This window comes from Oncorhynchus kisutch, linkage group LG24 (genome assembly GCF_002021735.2).
Source record: "Oncorhynchus kisutch isolate 150728-3 linkage group LG24, Okis_V2, whole genome shotgun sequence".
NCBI classification, from domain to species: domain Eukaryota; kingdom Metazoa; phylum Chordata; class Actinopteri; order Salmoniformes; family Salmonidae; genus Oncorhynchus; species Oncorhynchus kisutch.
This window is the reverse complement of record NC_034197.2, coordinates 3,813,732-3,821,804: the sequence shown is the minus strand read 5'-3', so window position 1 is coordinate 3,821,804 and position 8,073 is coordinate 3,813,732. Positions and strand designations below refer to the sequence as shown.

The following is an 8,073-nucleotide window of genomic DNA, read 5'->3' as shown; positions in this document are numbered from 1 at the left end:
TAAAAATCTTTGGCCTCGCTAGTCGGTAGGAAGTGGTTAATTCATGAGACAGACACTTCCCTACTTCTGTTCTGTCAAGTCTCAGAAAGGTGCTGTGGAAAGGGAGTACTTATCAGTATTTATCTTGTTTATCAAAGCTTAAAGGGTAGGTAGCATAAACATAACCACATGTAACATGGATTTGCATTAGAATACGCATCAATGGTCCCAATGCAAAGTTACACCTAATTGTTCTATTTTTCGAGTTATTACATAAAACTAATTCCAAAGAATGCTGAAGTCATGCCATAAAAACATTTGCAGGCTGCCCTAATATGGAGGACCTGGACCTTCCCTATAATGTGAACATAGTTTGGACTATTGGTTTCAATAAAATGTTCAGCCAACTTACAAGCAAATACTATGAATATGTTCTACAAATCAGCTTGCAAGGTTGCTAGCCAACTGGCCTGCTACCATTAGCCCTACCTGCCTGCTACCATTAGCCCTACCTGCCTGCTAACATTAGCCCTAACATGAGTCAGCCAGTTGCTATCAACACCTAGCTTACAGCTATATTAAAGTAAACCAACATTTTGGAAATAACTTACGTAACCACATCTAACCAGTTATCAATTAATGTTATATGCAGTTCAAGTTATCTCAGCCAACAAACTAGCCAGCAAGTTAATGTTAGCTGTTTTAGCGTTACAACAATGAAGACCAGCAAGCACAGGCAGTAATCCAGGCACAGAACATAACAAAACAAACTCCAGCAGATCAAAAAGCTAAGAGAGTGGAGAATTACATATGATAGCCGGATAACAAGCCTTGCCAGCTAGCATATCACTGCAGGAGAAACCTCCGCCATATATGAAATGTCAGAATGTCCAAAAAAAGCAGTGACTCCAAACATAGCAGGAACTTTGTTTCTTCTGGGCCTTTTTGGAGAATGTGATGAAGACAAGGTAGTGGCAGAGAAGGCAGCTGAGGCAGGGATCACTATCTCCCTTCGATTTGAGCCCGAAGCAAGGCTCCGAGAGCGCACTGGTGCTGAACTTGTAGTGCAGGATGCGGCTCCATGTGTGGGGAATGTTGATTGGTAATATGGCTAGTTAGTATGCTACTGAGAATACACCCTATAATGCCACTTCCTTCGTAACTATGGCTGAAGGAGTGAGTTGTATAACGCAAAATTCTGGCTTCCCCACGGTTTCCCTGGATGTCAATGTGCTGCACATAGCCTACAATACCTATCGGCGGGTCTACGCCCAGGATGCAGACTGAGTCCATATGCAATGAGTTAGTTCATCTATAAATTGAATCCTCACTAATTCAATGCCTCAAATTAATTCAATATTAATTCCCCTTAACAATAGTAATAAACTTTTCACCTTTATTGACAGTTCAGACACGTTGCCTACAGGCACTTCATCAGCTGGAATTGGGGCTATCTGGGGCGGTTCAAGTGTTAGTGAACAATTTTTCAGTAAGTTTACAATTGGCTCATTCATCCCCCTCCTCTCCCCTGTAACTATTCCCCAGGTCATTGCTATAAATGAGAACTTGTACTCAGTCAACTTACCTGGTAAAATAACAGGTAAATATATATTTTTTAAAGATCCTGTATTGGCTCCTTGATTTGTCACTAGAAGTTGCGAATTACATTGCGCCATACCACGATGAGGTCACAGCACCTATTTGCCATGCTGCACACAGCTGCGGTCCACGACGTAGCATTTTCGACCCCTCTCCCGCCACACACCCCCTCCACTTGTGCCTCTATCGGCCATTGCTGTGACTTCAGTAGCACAGACAGCTTGTCCCACTCTCGTTTGCGGTAGTATTAAAGTGTGAAAAGTTGCTAAATGCTATTAAATCCATAGAAACCCTTGGTGTCAAAACTCCCCAAAGGTAGCCTGAATATGTTGTTAGAATCTTTTACATGTACTTTTACTGAAAACCCGCTAAATATAGCAACAAAGTCGCTAATTTGGCAACACTTGGTACAACCGTGTGCCAATTCATGTGTAGTCAATGGGATAAGAAATAGGTGAGGAGAACATGCCTTACACAGGCTTTCAGTCACCATAAAGATCATTCAAACACATTTTTACCTTTTTATTAACAGTTGTAAAAATATGTTATACCAATACATCACTTTTGTCATGGGTCTTATTTTATCGCATTCCACTTCGTGGTCACAGTCCCCATAACAGTGATATTTAACAATAACATTTAGAAATACAATAAATAATTGTATATACAGTACGAGTCAAAAGTTTGGAAACGCCTACTTAAGCAAATCAAAAAGTATTTGAGATGTGAGATTCTTCAAAGTAGCCACCCTTTGCCTTGATGACAGTTTTGCACCCTCTTGGCATTCTCTCAACCAGCTTCATGAGGTAGTCACCTGGAATGCATTTCAATTAACAGGTGTGCCTTATTAATAGTTAATTTGTGGAATGTATTTCTTTCTTAATACATTGGAGCCAATCAGTAGTGTTGTGATAAGGTAGGGGTGGTACTGTAAACAGAAGATAGCCCTATTTGGTCATCAAGCCAAAAGGTGGCTACTTTGAAGAATCTCACATCTCAAATATATTTAGATTTGTTTAACACTGTTTTGGTTACTACATGATTACATATGTGTTATTTTTATAGTTTGTCTTCACTATTATTCTACAATGTAGAAAACAGTCAAAATAAAGAAAAACCCTGGAATGAGTAGGTGTGTCCAAACTTTTGACTGGTACTGTACAGTCCTTTATGTATGACTGAGTTCACGCTGAAAGCTTGGCGGAAGCAGCACACACACTTGGTGTGAGATATGTGAAGGAGCCCAATGTATGATGAACAGACCACGGGCGGGTGTGTAGGTAAGTAGTTAGGTTCATTACAGGCTCAAAGTGCTGCTTACACTTATCCAATCTCAGCACAGTAATGGGAAGTCAACAAGGGCAGAGGGTACAAGGGAACAACTATAACAAAACCCTAATGACAGTTACAGCTCTACCCTAGCAGACAGACAGGAATCAGCTTAGGGCTGGATGCTGGTGTGTTGATGGCAGCGTGACATTAGACTGAGGTAGTATTCAAGTTCCTAGAGGAAGAGAGACAGAAAAAATAATTAGTAAGTTTCTCAAGTATTGTAAAACAATTAGAACAAGGACAGGATGCTATGGCTGGTACGGTTCACTGTTAATAACAGAACATCTGTCACGCCCTGACCTTAGTATTCTTTGTTTTCTTTATTATTTTGGTTAGGTCAGGGTGTGACATGGGTGATGTATGTGTTTTTGGTCCTGTCTAGGGGTTTTGTATGTCTATGGGTGGGCACTAGTCTAGGTGTTATGTATGTCTATGGTTGCCTAGATTGGTTCTCATTTAGAGGCAGCTGTTTATCGTTGTCTCTTATTGGGAACCATATTTAGGCAGCCATATTCCTTGGGTATTTCGTGGGTTATTGTCTATGTGTTAGTTGCCTGTGTCTGCCGTTATCCTAAGTTTGTTTAAGTGTTCTTCGTTTCATTAAATAAGAATATGTATTCAGCTCACGCTGCACCTTGGTCTCATCCATTCAACGAACGTGACAGAATAACCCACCAAACAAGGACCAAGCAGCGTGAAAGGGAGGAACAACGCTTTGTGGAAGAATGGACCCGGGAGAAGGATGAGTGGGTAACAACCTGGGAGGAGATAGAGTGGTGGTCGATCGATTCAGAGAGAGTGCCAGAGCCCGCTTGGGATTCTATGGAACAGTGCGAGGAGGGATACATGAGAATGGAGGAACGGCGACGATATAAGGGTACACGGCTAGCACGGAAGCCCGAGAGGCAGCCCCAAGATTTTTTTGGGGGGGGTCACATGAGGAGATTAGCTGAGTCAGGTAGGAGACCTAAGCCAACTCCTCGCTTACCGTGGGGAGCGTGTTACTGGTCAGGCACCGTGGTATGCAGTGGAACGCACTGTGTTTCCAGTGCGCATTTCTAGCCCGGTGTGCTCTATTCCAGCTCCTCGCATTGGCCGGGCTAGAATGGGCATCCAGCCAGGAAGGAGGGGTTATATCCTTCCTGTTTGGCCCTGTCCGGGGTTATCCTCAGATGGGGCCACAGTGTCTCCTGACCCCTCCTGTCTCAGCCTCCAGTGTTTATGTGTCAGGGGGCTGGGGTCAGTTTGTTATATCTGGAGTACTTCTCCTGTCCTATTCGGTGTCCTGTGTGAATTTAAGTGTGCTCTCTCTAATTCTCTCTTTCTCTCTTTCTTTCTCTCGGAGGACCTGAGCCCTAGGACCATGCCTCAGGACTACCTGACATGATAACTCCTTGCTGTCCCCAGTCCACCTGGCCGTGCTGCTGCTCCAGTTTCAACTGTTCTGCCTTATTATTGGACCATGCTGGTCATTTATGAACATTTGAACATCTTGGCCATGTTCTGTTAAAATCTCCACCCCGCACAGCCAGAAGAGGACTGGCCACCCCACATAGGCTGGTTCCTTTCTAGGTTTCTTCCTAGGTTTTGGCCTTTCTAGGGAGTTTTTCCTAGCCACCGTGCTTCTACACCTGCATTGCTTGCTGTTTGGGGTTTAAGGCTGGGTTTCTGTACAGCACTTTGAGATATCAGCTGATGTACGAAGGGCTATATAAATACATTTGATTTGATTTGGTGCCGGCTCAGCGCTCCTGGTCTCCAGTGTACCTCCATGGACCAGGATATCCTGTGCCGGCTCTGCGTACTGTGAGTCTGCACAGACCTGTGCGTCTTGTGCCAGCGCCCTGCAAATGGAGGGCAAGTATAACCATTCGCAGGGCAAGTATAACCATCCATCCAGGACGGGTTGTGTCAGCTCTACACTCCAGACCTCCGGTACGCCTCCACAGCCCAGTACTTCTTGTGCCTGCTCCCCGCACTCGTCCTGAGGTGCGTGTTCCCAGCCCAGTACCAGCAGTACCGGCACCACGCACCAGGCCTACAGTGCGCCTCGCCAGTCCAGAGCTTCCGGCAACAGTACCCAGTCCAGAGAGAGGGGCCGCAGACCGGAACCTCCCATGATGGGCCGTAGTCCGGATCCGCCAGATTCTCCCTCCAGTCCGGATCCGCCAGATTCTCCCTCCAGTCCGGTCCGCCAGATTCTCTGGGGGGGGGGTACTGTCACGCCCTGACCTTAGTATTCTTTGATTTCTTTTATTTTGGTTAGGTTAGGGTGTGACATGGGTGATGTAAGTGTTTTTTGCTCCTGTCTAGGGGTTTTGTATGTCAATGGGTGTTGACTAGTCTAGGTGTTATGTATGTCTATGGTTGCCTAAATTGGTTCTCAATTAGAGGCAGTTGTTTATCGTAGTCTCTGATTAGGAACCATATTTAGGCAGCCATATTCCTTGGGTATTTCGTGGGTTATTGTCTATGTGTTAGTTGCCTGTGTCTGCCGTTATCCTAAGTTTGTTTAAGTGTTCTTCGTTTCATTAAATAAGAATATGTATTCATCTCACGCTGCGCCTTGGTCTCATCCTTTCAACGAACGTGACAACATCAGGACAATTCACAGAACAGTCAACATTGCGAGCAAGGTCTGCAGTGTCAAGTGCCAAAGCATCTCCTCACTCCACAAATCCAGAACCCTCCACAAAGCCAGACAAATCAATGAAGACATTGCACACCTGCTGTTCAACTAGTATCAACTGCTACATTTCGTCCGAATTCTGAAAATCCCAGTATGAAAAAGTGTGAAATCTATGCACTCAATACTGTAAGTTGGTACGGATAAGAGTGTCAAATGACTCAAATGTAATTTAAAGTGTGGGAAGAAGGGTGCTCATGGTGTGCCAGCTGCCTTGAAATGGCTTATATACTCCCCCACTGCCCGGTCCTTCGTGGGACGCTGAAACTGACTACAGAGTGGTTGAGGTTATTACAGGATCCTGCGATCTGATTCTTCCTCCAGACAAAAAACTATTTTATCAGCATAGTCTGTAAAGACAAATAATAGAACAGGCATTTCAAAAATATTGGCAGACAGTAATAATAAAAAATAAAAAAATCCATAATAATTTAAAGACATCTTACCGTAGGTGGGTTTGGTCTTCGCTGGCTGAATTGTGTATCCACTCTTCTTGGCCTTTGCAAAGGAGAGGGAGTACCTAATGAAAGGATGCAAGGTTTTATCTGACGGGATACAGGATACATTTGAAAGGTTGGTGACAATTGAGAGATGCAAACAATGGAATGTGCTTTGATACACTTGACAATAATAATGTCAATTTCAGTAGTTAGATTTTTTTCTTCTTTTGAAATGGCTTAATCAATCTTGCATGCATTCTCTTGTAAGAGGTGGTGGTGTGCTTGGCAGGAAGTGCAGCATCAGAGTGGAACGATCCACTGACTACCTGTTGTCAGTGGATAGTTGTGATATGTCCTTAAGGATCAAGGCCCCATGTAGAATCTTCAGCCCCATTGAAGGTACCAGAGTCTGGAATTACATTTTAAAGCAGAATTAACCCTTCCATTCTAAAATCGGCTGTTCTGTAAACACTAAATATCCTACATGTAGGATATGGGCACTTACTGTACTTGGTTAATTCGTTCCTCTGCTTGGACCCGAAGGCATGAGTGGTTAGTGTGTTGGTTCTGTCCAGGTCGCAATTGTAAATGAGAACTTGTTCTCAACTTGCCTACCTGGTTAAATAAATGTCAAATAAATAAATAAATAAAAAATGTGATACAGTGCAATATTCCATTTTGGCAGAATCATTTTCACATGACCAGTAGATGTGGTTGATAATGGCTTTCAGCTACAGCGATTTTCTTGCGTAGAGCTAATCACAGTAGAAAATGAACAGGTAATACAAAGTAGAATAATCATACCTTGTTATAGATATATATATATATATAATTAAGTATTTCTTACATTTAGACAAATATCCAAGCGATGCTTTGTAGGCGAACTGGCATGTTTTTCCAGATCCATTTAGAGATCGGCCTGTTTTGGTCAGTAATGAGGGTTCCAACCACCAGCTCAGCACTGTCAACAAACTGTTTAGTCCTCTTCAACCCCCGCAGCTCACACCACGTGGCGCGAAGAGCTCTAAGATAAAAAAAATACACTTCAATTAACAATTTCTATGTTCAGGATCTTGTTGATTCTCTGTTCAACAGCAGTGAATGTCCCAAACTTCACAGAGTGGCCAGGACTATCACTCCTTCCATCTGCAGCCAAGACCAGATCTCCACCCATTTCCTTGAGGGTTTCATCAATGCCACTCTGCTCAACATCCAATGTCACGAGGACTGCTGGCTAGAGGTGTTTATGCTGGTGACGGAAGAATGTGTTGCGGTGAATGGTGGCCAATCATCATTCCGAGCATTCTGAGGACCTTGATCAGCATGCAACCAGACACCAAAATGGCAGCAGAAAGCAGCAGATTGGCTGGTTGGACCATTCCTTCACATGGTTGCACAACCTGCAGATCTGTGTGACGTTGAGTCCTGTTCCTCTGGCTGTTGACGTAGTCCCTGGACTAAACCGCACCACACCCAACAGACTTGGAAAAGCTTCATCAGTTATGACTGGAACAAACTTATTTTCCTTGTTGGAAGTCTCAGGCTCACAGACTGAATAAAACATATGTCAGACATTATTATAACAGACATTTTTTACAGATGCTGTAGGGCAAACAAAGTTGTGTTCACAATTCAAAATATGCACTCCACTACTCTCATCATCTTCCTTATCCTCATCTGGGATGCGGTCCTCATCCTCCATGTCCATTCCGTCACCATAGATGGCCTCCTCCTCCAAACCCAGGGCCATCTCTTAATCTTCTCTAAACAATGTGCATTGTGCCATGTGTTGATTGTATGACATCCTAGACATATCAACTGGTGTAGTTCTAAAATGTACCGTCGCATGTCCTGAGTGCCCTTGCTTGCAACCTATCAAGGCGCAACAGCGATGTAAAAGCAGCAGAACCATATTCAAAGCACCCGTAATCTATGGACGATCTCATCAAAGTACAATACATATTCAGTAAAGATTGCCTATCTGCCCCCCAATCAAGCCCAACTATTGTCCTCATAAGATGTAATACTTTCTTACAT

General features: G+C 43.6%; 1 long non-coding RNA gene across 1 annotated transcript; it reads right to left on the bottom strand.

Moving 5' to 3' along the window:
• Positions 1-2,086: 2,086 nt before the first annotated feature.
• Positions 2,087-7,810, bottom strand: LOC116356843 (uncharacterized). Its single transcript, XR_004205119.1, has 5 exons — positions 6,884-7,810; positions 6,542-6,651; positions 6,363-6,445; positions 6,043-6,116; positions 2,087-5,946 (listed from the first exon to the last, which is right to left on the bottom strand). It is a non-coding gene; the product is annotated as an uncharacterized LOC116356843 (long non-coding RNA).
• Between the last annotated feature and the right edge of the window lie 263 nt (positions 7,811-8,073).